The sequence below is a fragment of the Nerophis ophidion genome, linkage group LG16, assembly GCF_033978795.1.
Source record: "Nerophis ophidion isolate RoL-2023_Sa linkage group LG16, RoL_Noph_v1.0, whole genome shotgun sequence".
NCBI classification, from domain to species: Eukaryota; Metazoa; Chordata; class Actinopteri; order Syngnathiformes; family Syngnathidae; genus Nerophis; species Nerophis ophidion.
This window is the reverse complement of record NC_084626.1, coordinates 22479280-22495415: the sequence shown is the minus strand read 5'-3', so window position 1 is coordinate 22495415 and position 16136 is coordinate 22479280. Positions and strand designations below refer to the sequence as shown.

The window sequence follows — 16136 nt, the reverse complement described above, 5'->3', positions numbered from 1 at the left end:
TGAAATACCTTCTATAGTTCAAGACTTACGCTCATTTAAAAACAGCACTTTACATCATAATGGCGGCTATACATTTTGATGTTAAACATCTAAATAATTTATGTAGAACTTCCGACGGGCCGGATTGAAAATCTAATGGGCCGCATGTGGCCCACGGGCCCTATTTTGCCAGGTCTGCTGCAGTCAATGAGCTCCTTTTTTCGCTATCTTCTTGTGGAGCAGACTGGCTTGTACATGGACATGCATCCTCCCCTGTGCAAAGTAGCCTTTAGTTCAAACTTATATCTGTCAGTGGACTCTCTCACGGCTTCACGGTGGCAGAGGGGTTAGTGCGTCTGCCTCACATTACGAAGTTCCTGCAGTCCTGGGTTCAAATCCAGGCTCGGGATCTTTCTGTGTGGAGTTTGCATGTTCTCCCCGTGAATGCGTGGGTTCCCTCCGGGTACTCCGGCTTCCTCCCACTTCCAAAGACATGCACCTGGGGATAGGTTGATTGGCAACACTAAATTGGCCCTAGTGTGTGAATGTGAGTGTGAATGTTGTCTGTCTATCTGTGTTGGCCCAGCGATGAGGTGGCGACTTGTCCAGGGTGTACCCCGCCTTCCGCCCGATTGTAGCTGAGATAGGCGCCAGCGCCCCCCGTGACCCCGAAAGGGAATAAGCGGTAGAAAATGGATGGATGGATGGATGGACTCTCTATGGAAGCAAACAAAACTTACACAAAAATGGTGTGGAGAAGAAGTAGTCAAAGTGGGGGCACGTAAATAACACTCGCTCACAAAACGGCGCATTCTGAAGAAGCAGCTTGAAAACTTTGTGTAAAACATAATTGCAGCAACATTATGACCACATGAACCACCATTACATGTTATGTAGACCCCATGAAGTGTTTTACATGTAGAAACAAAAAAATCATAAAATGAGCTGAGTCCTTTAGAGGGCAATTGCACATTTTTGTTGAATTTTGCCAATTGTTCATAATCATTATGACAGACAAAAACACACATCTTTTAGTTGAACTCTATAGATGATAAAAGAAAAAAAGCTTGCAAAATGCGGCTAATAGCACCGTTGTAGCCTTGGAAGGCCTCTAAATAAACTTCAAAACCATCCTTCAACATTTGATGTAAACACACTGCAAGTCTATAGATAATATGGCAACAGACATGTTCATAACAGCATGTAATGTGTGTAATGTTTACTGTATTTTGGTCATTTTAATCAATACCAAAACTTATTTTCTCAGCGTGTTTATTTCTGTTTCCATTGCAGCGCACTTCTGACTTCCGACAACAAATGCGTCTTACTACTTTCGGATTCAAACGCATGTACATTGTAATCAATCAATCAATCAATGTCAATCAATGTTTACTTATATAGCCCTAAATCACTAGTGTCTCAAAGGGCTGCACAAACCACCACGACATCCTCGGTAGGCCCACATAAGGGCAAGGAAAACTCACACCCAGTGGGACATCGGTGACAATAATGACCCAGTGGGACGTCGGTGACAATGATGACTATGAGAACCTTGGAGAGGAGGAAAGCAATGGATGTCGAGCGGGTCTAACATGATACTGTGAAAGTTCAATCCACAATGGATCCAACACAGTCGCGAGAGTCCAGTCCAAAGCGGATCCAACACAGCAGCGAGAGTCCCGTTCACAGCGGAGCCAGCAGGAAACCATCCCAAGCGGAGGCGGATCAGCATCGCAGGGATGTCCCCAGCCGATACACAGGCAAGCAGTACATGGCCACCGGATCGGACCGGACCCCCTCCACAAGGGAGAGTGGGACATAGAAGAAAAAGGAAAGAAACGGCAGATCAACTGGTCTAAAAAGGGAGTCTATTTAAAGGCTAGAGTGTACAAATGAGTTTTAAGGTGAGACTTAAATGCTTCTACTGAGGTAGCATCTCGAACTGTTACCGGGAGGGCATTCCAGAGTACTGGAGCCCGAAATGAAAACGCTCTATAGCCCGCAGACTTTTTTTGGGCTTTGGGAATCACTAACAAGCCGGAGTCCTTTGAACGCAGATTTCTTGCCGGGACATATGGTACAATACAATCGGCAAGATAGGATGGAGCTAGACCGTGTATTATTTTATACGTAAGTAGTAAAACCATAAAGTCACATCTTAAGTGCACAGGAAGCCAGTGCAGGTGAGCCAGTATAGGTATATATGTATGTATATATGTATATAAAGGTATATACAGTATAGGTATATATGTATGTATATATGTATATAAAGGTATATACAGTATAGGTATATATGTATGTATATATGTATATAAAGGTATATACAGTATAGGTATATATGTATGTATATATGTATATAAAGGTATATACAGTACAGGCGTAATGTGATCAAACTTTCTTGTTCTTGTCAAAAGTCTAGCAGCCGCATTTTGTACCAACTGTAATCTTTTAATGCTAGACATGGGGAGACCCCAAAATAATACGTTACAGTAATCGAGGCGAGACGTAACAAACGCATGAATAATGATCTCAGCGTCTTTAGTGAACAGAATGGAGCGAATTTTAGCGATATTACGGAGATGAAAGAAGGCCGTTTTAGTAACGCTTTTAATGTGTGCCTCAAAGGAGAGAGTTGGGTCGAAGATAATACCCAGATTCTTTACCGTGTCGCCTTGTTTAATTGTTTGGTTGTCAAATGTTAGAGTTGTATTATTAAATAGAGTTCGGTGTCTAGCAGGACCGATAATCAGCATTTCCGTTTTTTTGGCGTTGAGTTGCAAAAAGTTAGCGGACATCCATTGTTTAATTTCATTAAGACACGCCTCCAGCTGACTACAATCCGGCGTGTTGGTCAGCTTTAGGGGCATGTAGAGTTGGGTGTCATCAGCATAACAGTGAAAGCTAATACCGTATTTGCGTATGATGTCACCTAGCGGCAGCATGTAGATGCTGAAGAGTGCAGGGCCAAGGACCGAACCCTGGGGAACTCCACACGTTACCTTAACGTAGTCCGAGGTCACATTGTTATGGGAGACACACTGCATCCTGTCAGTAAGATAAGAGTTAAACCAAGACAGGGCTAAGTCTGACATACCAATTCGTGTTTTGATACGTTCTAATAAAATATTATGATCGACGGTATCGAAAGCAGCGCTAAGATCGAGGAGCAGCAACATAGATGACGCATCAGAATCCATCGTTAGCAATAGATCTTTAGTCATTTTTGCGAGGGCTGTCTCCGTGGAGTGATTTGCCCTAAAACCGGATTGAAAGGTTTCACATAGATTGTTAGACGCTAAGTGTTCATTTAACTGCTCCGCAACAATTTTTTCAAGGATTTTTGAAATAAAGGGAAGGTGAGACACCGGTCGGTAGTTTACCATGAGGTCAGGATCGAGGTTAGGTCTTTTAAGAAGAGGATGAATAACCGCTATTTTGAATGCTAGGGGAACAGTGCCCGAGGAGAGTGATAAGTTTATAATATTTAGCACTGATGGACCTAATAATACAAAGAGCTCCTTGATCAGTTTCCCAGGAAGAGGGTCAAGTAAACATGTTGTCTGTTTTATTCCATTTACACGTTGTAACAATTCCTCTAATGTTATTTCCTCAAAACGAGAGAAACTATTTTGGAGGGCAGTATCCGCCGTATATACAATCGTGTCAGTGTTAATAGAACCCCGTTGTAGCTGGGACGCATTGTCTTTAATCTCCTTTCTAATGACTTCAATTTTCTTACTAAAGAATTGCATAAAGTCATCAGCTGAGTGGGTTGAGCTACTGGAAGGAGTCCCTTGTTGGGTTAGCGATGCTACCGTACTAAACAAAAATTTAGGATCATTTTTATTACGGTGGATGAGATTTGAGTAATATTTAGCTTTAGCTAAGGTAAGCATGCGTTTATAAGTTATTAAACCATCACTCCATGCTTGATGGTGCACCTCAAGTTTAGTCGTGCGCCATTTGCGTTCCAGCTTTCTACATAATAATTTCTGAGCTCTAGTTTCTTCTGTAAACCACGGGGTGCGCTTTTTTGGAGCCTTTTTTAACTTTAGCGGTGCTATGTTATCAATGGTTTCGCGCAGGGCCCACATACTTTGGGAATGGTGCCATTACCGAGGGCAGTAGGTCAGCAAGAGTTGTCGTTGTGGCTGTATTAATGTTGCGGCTGCTATAGCAGTTATTATTATTATTAGTTTGACGAACATGCGTCATGGCAGACTTGCTAATAGACAGTGAGGATGGCTATTTTTGGACAAATTAGGATTCACAACCTTATTTTTTGAAGCTGAATTTACAGAGGATGAACTTGGAGGAGACCAAGAGAGTAAGGGCAGCGTGACTTGACACATGCCGACATACTGTAAATGGTGTGCTTACCCAAAAGAAACCGGAATAAAAATATCCCCAGCCATCTGGACCAAACACACAACTGTCCATCGAGTGAGTCACTTTAATACACTGTCGAGCTAGCTGTGTACTAACAAAACATCAAATAATGCATTACAGATACTGTAATATGATGTTTTTTAGTCGCTACAGTTTGGTGTCCTATCGCATTGTGTTGTGTATTACAAACTCAAAATTGCCCCCCCGTCTGCTGAGCCCACACAGCTGGAGCTTCCATACATTTATTCCCGTCTGCTCCATGTGTATAAAACAAATACTTTTGTGTTCTTTTGTCCACAACATTTGGGCCAGATTGAGATTGGACTAGCTGGTGAATTGAACTCAGATGGAAAAAGGCGGCGAAGTTGCCACATCACTACTTGGTTTGAGGAAACTTTAAGGAAAAGGCAGGATAAAGTGTCATTTTCATCAAATCATGGCATGTTCACAATAACAAAGACATGCAGTGACATAAATGTTGTGGAGTCTGTATCGATCTGAGCTAGAGCAAGTATATATTGTTGTGACCGGGTGAATCTATATAATGTTTATGAAGCTTGTTTTCAACTGTGTCTGAAAAAAATGAGCGGTGATGTTGGTCTTCATTATATTTATTTAAACTGTGTACATTTTCAAAAGATAATTTGTTACTTTTGGAGAGGATGGGACTTGGTTTCATTTGCCATCTGGGAATGCCTCCACAAAACCGACGTCTTGCAGACAGACTCAAAACATGCATGATTAAAGTGACCGTGGAGCAACATTAACACCAAATCATATCCAATAAATAAATATTACCTAGACAATAGGGAAGTGTTTTGAATGTAAATAGAATCATCATTTTAATGCAAAAACACATTTGAATGAAAACAGTGATAGAGTGCTACCATGAATTGATTAACGTGGACCCCGACTTAAACAAGTTGAAAAACTTATTGGGGTGTTACCATTTAGTGGTCAATTGTACGGAATATGTACTGTACTGTGCAATCTACTAATAAAAGTATCAATCAATCAATCAAAAAAAAACTCAATTTAAGAGCTGTCTCTCAGCTAAGTGCTATGCTTTAACTTGCAGGCAAACCTTTTGGCTACATGCGTCCCCACCATTAGTTGGCGTATCGAATTCCACAGTGAACCCCTGTATGACATCTGGTCTTACTCGCTAGCGTTCGCTTACAACTAGAGATCCACATAACTTTGGGGAAGGATGAAAGTGGGTGTGAAGAACTGCGCTGGAAAGAAGAAGTGGATGATACTTATCAAATTGATATCGAAACGGCAGGCATTTATCGATGAAAATTTTAGAAAAGCTGCTGATGGTGTGTTTGATGGGGATACAGCTGGAAGGAGATACCGTACAAGTCCATTAATATTACATCAAAAAACTACTGTAGTTTTTTTTTGTACATTCTATTAGAAAGTTTCAAACAATATTTCTAATCTAAAAATGTGTTGTTGTTTTTTAAATCATGTTGCAAGTTTAAATTGCTGTTTTGGGGGTTTGGTTTCAGTTTCAATGGGAAACTCTGATTTGAGATACAAGTGTTTTAAGTTAAGAGCTTGGTCACAGAAACAAGTAAGCATGTAAGTTGAGGTACTACTGTAGTTTCACAAATAGTAAACAATGCAAAATACATATAAATGACTAATTAAATGGATAAATGAGGATTCTACCTCACTTTTGCATTTATTGAAGAGATGTTGGCAGAAAGAGGTGAGGGCAGTGCCAAGTGGACATCACTTTGCTGTGAGTTCTTCCTGGCGTTCAATAGTCTTCCTCCCCTTCATCAAAGTGCTGCCACACACAAATGTTATTTTCTGCAGCGTAGTCATTAAGAAAGAAAAGCACAGAGGCTGACTCACCTATGCCTGGGATTCTTTGGATTGAATGGTTGGAGGACAAACTGACTATTTGTTACGTACGATAGTTAGCTTTTCCATAACTAGGGTAACATTTTGTAAACATCGAGCCAGTACCGATACTTTTTACTTGGCCATTTTTTTAAGATCATCGAAAGATGTGGTCATTGCTGCCTTGATCAGGATTAGAATCGGATTAAACCGGTTCTAGGCCAAACCATATTTTGTACACACTTTTTTGTAAACACTGCAGCAATATGGTCATATATAACAATGTAAGATAATGCAGCAGTATTAACAAAATAAAACAATTACTCCTGTGTATGCTTGTACGGTATGCCGGTACTAGTATAGTATCGCCTACTAATGAATCAAAAACTCGGTTTGAAAAGTACCGGTTCTATCTACCTGTGTTGGCCCTGCAAGGAGGTGACGACCCAAATGTAGCTGACATAGGCTCCAGCACCCCCCGCGACCCTGAAAGGGACAAGCGGTAGAAAATGGATAGATGGGTGGATTCCAAATGTATATATTTTTAACGGGCATGACGGCGCATCGTCGTCACGTCATGACATTGCTGCTTTTACGAGCAGAGGAGCATGTTGGGCAGCGCACACACACAGAGTACTTACAAGCAGACACAGTGTGTAGACAGAAAAGGGAGAATGGACGCGTTTTGGTGTAAAAAGTCAAGATAAAAGTGAAGTTGTAACACTGAAACACCCTCAGGAAGAGCTGCTTTAACACATAGCTAGCTAGTTAGTGGCTAACATCCATCCACAGTGTTTTAGCTACTTCTAAATCACTAATCCTCGCCTCCATGGTGACAAATAAAGTAAGTTTCTTACAAGTACCATTATCACTGCAGGATGAGGAATAGCTAAACATGCTTCACTACACAGTGTAGGAGGATACAATAGCTCACCACCGTCACAATGTAAACAAATGTCATGGGTGGATCTACACCTGACATCCACTGTAATGATACCAAGTACAGGAGCGTATCTAGTCAATACTACTATGATTACATCGATATTTTTTATCGTCACAAAATCGTTTTTCCTTTTTTAATTCATATTATGTTTTTAAAGTAACCAAATACGTCCCTGGACACATGAGGACTTAGAATATGACCAATGTATGATCCTGTAACTACTTGGTATCGGATCCATAACAAAAGTGTGGTATCATCCAAAACTAATGTCAAGTATCAAAGAAGAGAAGAATAAGTGATTATTACATTTTAATAGAAGTGTAGATAGAACATGTTGAAACAGAAAATATGCAGATATTAACAGTAAATGAACATGTGGATTAATTATCAATTTTTACAGTTTGTCCCTCATAATGTGTATAAAATGATAGGTGTATAAATGACACAATATGTTACTGCAGACTAATTAGGAGTCTTTGTTTGTTTACTTCCTACTAAAAGACAAGTTGTCTAGTATGTTCAACATTTCATTGAAGGACTAAATGACAATAATAAAAACATGTTTCATGTACCCTAAAGTTTTTTTTGGTAAAATGAAGGTAATAGTGCCAATTTTTGTGGTCTCCTTTATTTAGAAAAGTATCAAAATACATTTTGGTACTGACACCCGTGTATTGCACACAATTGGTTGAACAAAATAAAGTCAATGGTACAAAATCACTAAACACAAGCAAAAAACTACTAATAAACAAGGACGAGAACAGCATAATATTGGTATCACCACGCTAGTATCGATTCGATACCAACTGGTATCAATCATTTCATTTTTGGAATAGATCACCTCTGGTAAGCACAATGCATTTGAGTCCCCCCTCCCAGTGGTGGCAGCCTCACTATCTCCCAGTAGCAGCCCCCGTTTGCAAGAGATTAGGCCAGCAAGTTTTGGCGTGGCATGGCCTCAGGCTGGGTGTGGAAAGGCCGCTGCAAATCCAGCAGATCAACATGGATCTTCACCCCACCCGTTCTGTGACAAGTTACACACTCGTGTTTGCATCGCTTCATTTCCTGAAGACTTGCATCTTCTATATAACATCATCACATTCTCTGTAACATGTGAGGACTCCCATCATGTTCCTAAAACCATGTGGTGGCATTGACAGATTGGAGATACTAAGTACATGGCAAAGGATGTGCATCTCCTTCAAAAGTGACATTCGGGCCACGCTGGGTTGACCGCACAAGCCCAGAAGATTGCATTTCCTGTATTGCGCCGTCTCTTTGTTTGGATACATGCTAATTTTACTCCGGGTTAATACCAGAGGGCTTCTGGTCGGTCTGATGGGTCTCCTGCTGTGCAAACAATTATATAGCTGTCATTGATTTTACAGCTTTTGTATTTACAGAAGCCCTAAGGTGTCACCTGATGGAAGCTCTATAAGTTAAAAGGACACACTGTTTGTTTAAGGCTAAGAATTAAGCACAGGAAGGCTTTGGGCAAATCAATAGTAAAGCTATTGTTGGAGTGCACTGTAAGGTGCCATAAAGAGGGCTGTCACAGCTGGCCCTTTTTTTGGGTTTTTTTGCGTTAAAGAGTTACATTTTATGTAATATTTGATGGGATTGTCCATTACAGATACTAGTTTTCATCTATACAGCAGTTGTGTTGAAGTCTGATGCTTTTCAAAAGTTGTAAACAAGTCCATGATGTACTCCTGCCATATCAAACAGGGCTGGGGAAAATATCAAGATGACAACATAATAAAATATATATATATATATAATATTTGTTTGTTTTTCTAAAGGCCTACTGAAAGCCACTACTAGCGACCACACAGTCTGATAGTTTATATATCAATGATGAAATATTAACATTGCAACACATGCCAATACGCCCGCTTTAGTTTACTAAATTGCAATTTTAAATTTCCCGGGAGTTTCTTGTTGAAAACATCGCGGAATGATGACGTGTACGCGTGACGTCACAGACTGTTAGGAAATATTAGCGCTGCACACACACACAGCTAAAAGTCGTCTGCTTTAACGGCATAATTACACAGTATTTTGGACATCTGTGTTGCTGAATCTTTTGCAATTTGTTCAATTAATAATGGAGAAGTCAAAGTAGAAAGATGGAGTTGGGAAGCTTTAGCCGTTAGCCACACAAACACACGGTGATTCCTTGTTTAAAATTCACGGAGTTGAAACTTTACTATGGATCAGAGCGGTCAAGCGAACATGGATCCCGACCACTTGTCAAAAAGCAGTTTTCGGTGAGAAAATTGTGCTAAAAAGTCGCCATTTACCAGAGATCAGCTGAGCTTGTGCCTCAAGACACCCGTGGAGACACCCTTCCGACTATCAGGGACTATTAAACTCACTAAAACACTAGCAACACAATAGAAAGATAAGGGATTTCCCAGAATTATCCTAGTAAATGTGTCTAAAAACATCTGAATCCGTCCCAATGCAATCGCGTTTTTTTCATTTTTAACTTGATTTTTATTTAATTTTTTTCTAGTCCGTCGCTATCAATATCCTCAAACACAAATCTTTCATCCTCGCTCAAATTAATGGGGAAATTGTCGTTTTCTTGGTCCGAATAGCTCTTTTTGTGGGAGGCTCCCATTAAAAACAACGTGAGGATGTGAGGAGCCATCAAGGGGTGACGTCATCGTCTGCTACTTCTGGTAAAGGCAGGGCTTTTTTATTAGCAACTAAAAGTTGCAAACTTTATCGTCGCTGTTTTCTACTTAATCCTTTCAGCAAAAATATGGCAATATCACGAAATGATGAAGTATGACACATACAATGGACCTGCTATCCCCGTTTAAATAAGAACATCTCATTGTCTCTTGTCTGCCTCACAATACGAAGGTCCTGCAGTCCTGGGTTCAAATCCAGGCTCGGGATCTTTCTGTGTGGAGTTTGCATGTTCTCCCCGTGACTGCGTGGGTTTCCTCCCACCTCCAAAGACATGCACCTGGGGATAGGCCCCTCCCACCTCCAAAGACATGCACCTGGGGATAGGTTGATTGGCAACACTAAATGGTCCCTAGTGTGTGAATGTGAGTGTGAATGTTGTCTGTCTATCTGCCCCCCGTGACCTCAAAGGGAATAAGCGGTAGAAAATGGATGGATGAATCTCTGCAAAGTGTTGCAGTGCTACCTCGCTGTGTGGGCTAAGTGATGAGCAGTACAAGATGTCAAGGGAATTTATTTTATATCTGGCAAGAAACCTGATCCACTTTCTATGCAATTGCAATGACTGGAAATTGATCATTTGATTAACATTCTTTTTCCACTCAGTTTCTCCAATTAATTATGACTGTCATCCAGTCGTGTGTCGTCAGGACCAGCAAGGTCTTCTCTGCTGGCCTTACATTAATCATCATCATCATTCAAGTCATTTTTAATCTACTTTCCATAAATATGTAAACATATTCATATTCCCTTCATGTCACATGATGCTCCTTCCAGTACTGTTGTTTTTAGCTCACAGTTGTTATCCAATCAGAATTCAGCTAGTTTATGTTGCCATGCTGTACAAGATCTGCCCGGGGCCTTCAGAATCAACAATGTGTGTGCACTGTAAGTGAACGGGGACGTATAGCCATCCATCCATTTTCTACCGCTTGTCCCTTTTGGGGTTGCTGGAGCCCATCTCCGCTGCATTCGGGCGGAAGGCAGAGTACACCCTGGACAAGTCGCCACATTCACAGTTGATAGAAAATTGCCATAGCCAATCAGATCATGAGTTGTTGTCAGTGAGGCCATGGAGCTGGCCTCACCTTGAAGGTGACATTTAGGCGTCCTGTGATTGGATGACTTTGGGAACACATACAGTTGACAGACAGTTGTGATAGCCAATCAGATCAGAGGTTGTTGACAGTAGCCTGATGTTAACGAGACTGTGATTGGAGACTCACTTGTCATTCCAAAGTCAGTATCCAATCACAAGTTGCAATTTAGCATGAAGCAGGAAGTGTTGACCCACAAAGAAGGAGAACAAAAGGTTGATTGGGTGGCAGATATATATTGTGATGTTATGAGCTAGGTCAGTGTTTTTCAACCTTTTTACATTGAAAACCTCCAGAGGCACACCACCTGCAGAAATCATTAAAAAAATGAAACTCAGTTGACAGTAAAAAGTGGTTGTGGCAATTGTTGGATTGGACTTTAAAGCATAAGCAAGCATGCATGACTATAGCTCTTGTCTCAAAGTAGGTGTACTGTCACCACCTGTCACATCTCACCCTGACTTATTTGGAGTTTTCCTGTGTGTAGTGTTTTAGTTCTTGTATGGCACTCATATTTTGGTGGCTTTTTCTCTTTTCACCATACTGAATCTAGATATGCAGACTAAAAGTTTTGAGAATAGTTAGATTTTTTTGTTTCATCATGTTGACAATTGCCATGTTATGATTTACAAATAAACACTTCTTTTTTCAGTAAATAACTTACGGAGTTGTTGAAGCACAAAATGTAAACCACTCTCAAAATGTTTTATTTATTTAGTCATTTAAAAAGATAAGAATTTGGGCTGTCAAACAATTAATTTGATTAATTGCGAATAATTACACTGTTCATAGTTAACTCAAAATTAAACACGATTACCATATTTCCTTGAATTGCCGCCGGGGCGCTAATTAATTTAAAACCTCTTCTCACTCCTGCGCTTACCAAAGGCATGCGGTAAAAGTAAACATGTGCTAATTATTTTAAAACCTCTTCTCACTCCGGCACTTACCAAAGGTATGCAGTTAAAATTTGAGTGTGATGTAAGCTTGGACCTTAAATCCTACTGAATAGCTCTTAATCTTCTTCCCTTTATGCAATATCAATTTCCCGGTATTGAAATCAGCCTCCTCCATTTTGAAAATGATGACAGGGGAAGTGTCACTCGTGACGTCACGAGTTTGACCCGGCGGTAATACTAAGCATGCGCTAATTATTTTGGGAAGCGAGTTTGACCCGACAGTAATTCAAGGCAGGCGCATACTTTATGCCCGGCGGCAATTCAAGGAAATACGGTAATCACAGATGGATGCATTTTCTTTTTTTTGTTTTCATTCAGATATTTTAAACAGCTCAACACTAAATGGACATAATCATGCATTTATTGGCAATGAAATAAAATGACCTGCAGTGCGTTGTCTTGCCAGAGTTTGTATTTTGTATGAATACAGAATTTGTATTCCTGCTGTAGGAGCACTTGCATTCAGAGGAGGTACTACACCATATTTACATACCAGCTTTCTGCATTAATAACACAAAATGTTTGATTGTCAAATATGTTTGTCAATGTAATCTGTGATATTTTTAACCTCAATAAATGCTTCTGATATTCTATTCATTACACGTTGAACAAGTTGATGCTATTCATATGTCTGCATGACGATGTTTTAGCCTTCTGTATTTACTGCAAAAATGTAATATTCAGCGTACTAAATATTCTGTAATTGTGAACTATCAATCATAACAGGTTATATAAGAATACACACTTTATTTCAATCTGTCAGAAAACATGTATTTAGGTAGAAATATCAAAGATTACATCACAGCATCTTTGACTTAAGAATGGCCACATTGTAAGACGATTTTTTGTTTTGTTATGTTAGACCGGATTTGACGCATAACGCTATTATTGTGAAGCTGAAGTGTGTTATTGGTTTGACAAAAGGTGTCGTGACGTGACGTGAAAGTCTTTGATGAAAATGACTTCAGACTTCCTGCTTATCATCTTTCTTTTCTGCTGAGCATTTTTCCATCTTACTATAGCAGATAGTGTAACAGTCTCTATTTTATGTTATCAATGCACTCAACCGCAATCCAAACACGTGAAGTGCTAGCAAAGCACGCCAGCAAGTAGATGCTGCAATGATGTGGTCTCATGGCGATGGAAGATAAAATACTGTACTTTTGTCTCGTTAAGACAACAACTTGCCATGACGGAGGACCTGATACTTCCATAATATACCCTTTTCTTTCTACATTTCTGCTCGCTATTTTCCAGCTTGTGGCTCAACAGTAACTGGACACCATTACGTTTAAAAAAAACTGTGCGCTGTTAAAGGAACTTATTGTGAATGCGTTGTTATTCCAGTAACTTTGACAGCCCTAGTTAGATGGCCTATTTTGAACTGAAAATATAAATTATATGTACACAAACAAATAAGAATGACATTCTTTTTCTTCAGCGGGTCTGATTCCAACATACTCTTTTTGCCATTTGATGCCCAGGTGGTGGTCAACAAAAAGATTTCTGGAGCCTTATCTCAATGACACGTGCCTGCTGTGACCTTTAAGCAACACTATTAGGAGAGGCGTGAGACTGAACCAGTTGGGCAGGTAAACACTGATTAAAAACTTGTTTTAAAGCACAGAGGAAGCAAGGAGAATACATTGAGGTTGGGTGGATTAGTCAGGCTAAAATATATCCTTCTTTCCTTAATAGGAGTCCGGCAATTATTCTAATTTATCATACGTCAGAAATGGAGGAAACAGTCAAAAATTCATTCTCTCGAACGGTCTTAATTTCAATAGTTATTCTTAACCGTTTGTTATATTCTCCTTGTCGGTCAGGGTGTCCAGACCTTTTGACTTGGGGGCCGCGTTTGGTTAACAAACATTTGGCCGGGGGCTGAAAGCCAACTGCATGTAAAGTGTATATATATATGTGTGTATATATATGTATATGTGTGTATATGTATATATATATATATATATATATATGTATGTATGTGTATATGTATATATATATATATATATGTATGTGTATATATATATGTATACGTATATATATATATGTATATATGTATGTGTATATATATATGTATACGTATATATATATATGTATATATATATGTGTATATATATGTATATGTGTGTATATATACATATACATATGTGTGTGTATATTTCAATATATGTAGATGTACATATATATGTATATGTATATATGTGTGTGTGTGTGTGTGTGTGTATATATATATATATACATATATATATATATATATATATATATATATATATATATATATATATGCGTGTATATACATACATATGTAGATGTACAGATATATGAATGTATGTATCTACATACATATATGTATATGTACATAAATATTTACATATTATATCAACATATTAGGTATATAGTTAATAATTTACATAAGTGGATATTACAAGTTTGTGAAAGTTGGACTCCTACCTTGTTTACTTCTGTGACGGCTTCCTTAAAGTTTGGTAATCATTCAGAAATATTAAGCAGCTAAAATGCGGCAAACACTGATAAGTATGGAAAGAGTGTTTTGCATTTTTTCCCATCATGCATTGCAGTGGATTCCAATGGGTGTCATTTTGAATCATGTTTTGTAATTGGAGGGTTAGGGTTAGGGTTTTGTTCAGTGAGCAGGTTGTGGAGCTTCACGGTGGCAGAGGGGTTAGTGCGTCTGCCTCACAATACGAAGTTCCTGCAGTCCTGGGTTCAAATCCAGGCTCGGGATCTTTCTGTGTGGAGTTTGCATGTTCTCCCCGTGAATGCGTGGGTTCCCTCCGGGTACTCCGGCTTCCTCCCACCTCCAAAGACATGCACCTGGGGATAGGCCCCTCCCACCTCCAAAGACATACACCTGGGGATAGGTTGATTGGCCCTAGTGTGGGAATGTGAGTGTGAATGTTGTCTGTCTATCTGTGTTGGCCCTGCGATGAGGTGGCGACTTGTCCAGGGTGTACCCCGCCTTCCGCCCAATTGTAGCTGAGATAGGCGCCAGCGCCCCCCGCGACCCCCAAAGGGAATAAGCGGTAGAAAATGGAGAGCAGGTTGTGTTGACTTTCTGTGGTCATTTATTCCCGCCACATATGGGAAAGGTTGTGTGGATTGGGTCATTTATAAAAATGTTGTGCTGGGGACACTTTAAAGTGCAAGACAACGATAGTCATCTTTGTCATTGTCACCGACGTCCCACTGGGGTGAGTTTTTCCTTGCCCTTATGTGGGCTCTACCGTGCAGCCCTTTGAGACACTTGTGATTTAGGGCTATATAAATAAACATTGATCGATGATTGATTGATTAATTTATTTAATACGTGCAAATATTTTAGGTGATACATTTTGCACTTCTTGTAAGGCATATTTTACTTTTGTGTTTTATTCCTCCTCCTGTGTTCCGATGTAAAGGTGACACCTGTGCAGCACCTTGGCCTTTTAAGGTTTAAGAAAACCTTGAAAGGTGAAATAATTGAAAATTATAAAATATACCGTATTTCCTTGAATTGCTGCCCGGGCGCTAATTATTTTAAAACCTCTTCTCACTCCGGTGTTTACTAAAGGCATGTGGTAAAGGCAAGCATGTGCTAATTATTTTAAAACCTCTTCTCACTACGGCACTTACCGAAGGCATGCGGTAAATTTAGGCCTGCGCATAAAAATTTGAGTGTGATGTAAGGATACCATCACAAAAAGCACATTTAATAAAAAAATAAAAAAAACGTTATTATGGTCTTACTTTTACTTATAAATGAAGTCCATGCGCAGCTCCTTCTGATCAAAAGCATCGATAACTTGTTTATAGAAGTCTTCCTTATCCTTCGTCAGCTTTAAAAGTCTCTCTGTCTCGATAGAGATCTTCCTTTATTACCTCCTGCTTCCATTGAAAGTCCAGTTTAGAAAAGTGTTTTATTTTAGATATGTAATTCTCCATGTTAAAAGTACAAGCGAGAGGAAAAAATAAACTCTTGCTGCTTGTTGTCACTTCTTCTGCAGCCGAGTAGTCGCAAGAAGGATCACTAGCGCCCTCTACCACCAGGAGGCGGGAGTCATTTAATGACTCATATTTGACACACGCAGCTACGGTATATTAATAAAACGTAGCTGCTTACTGTTCTTTTTAGCATATTCAATAGCTTGGACCTTAAATCCTACTAATAGCTCTTAATCTTCTTCCCTTTATGCGATTTCAAATGATTGAAAT

General features: G+C 39.6%; 1 long non-coding RNA gene across 3 annotated transcripts in view; it reads left to right on the top strand.

Moving 5' to 3' along the window:
• The window catches only part of LOC133535158 (uncharacterized), a 122713-nt gene that overhangs the window by 31290 nt on the left and 75287 nt on the right, over nt 1–16136 (top strand). For all 3 annotated transcript variants that reach the window (XR_009802164.1, XR_009802166.1, XR_009802165.1), the window contains exon 2: nt 13406–13513. This is a non-coding gene — a long non-coding RNA (uncharacterized LOC133535158). The remainder of the gene's footprint in view (nt 1–13405; nt 13514–16136) is intronic.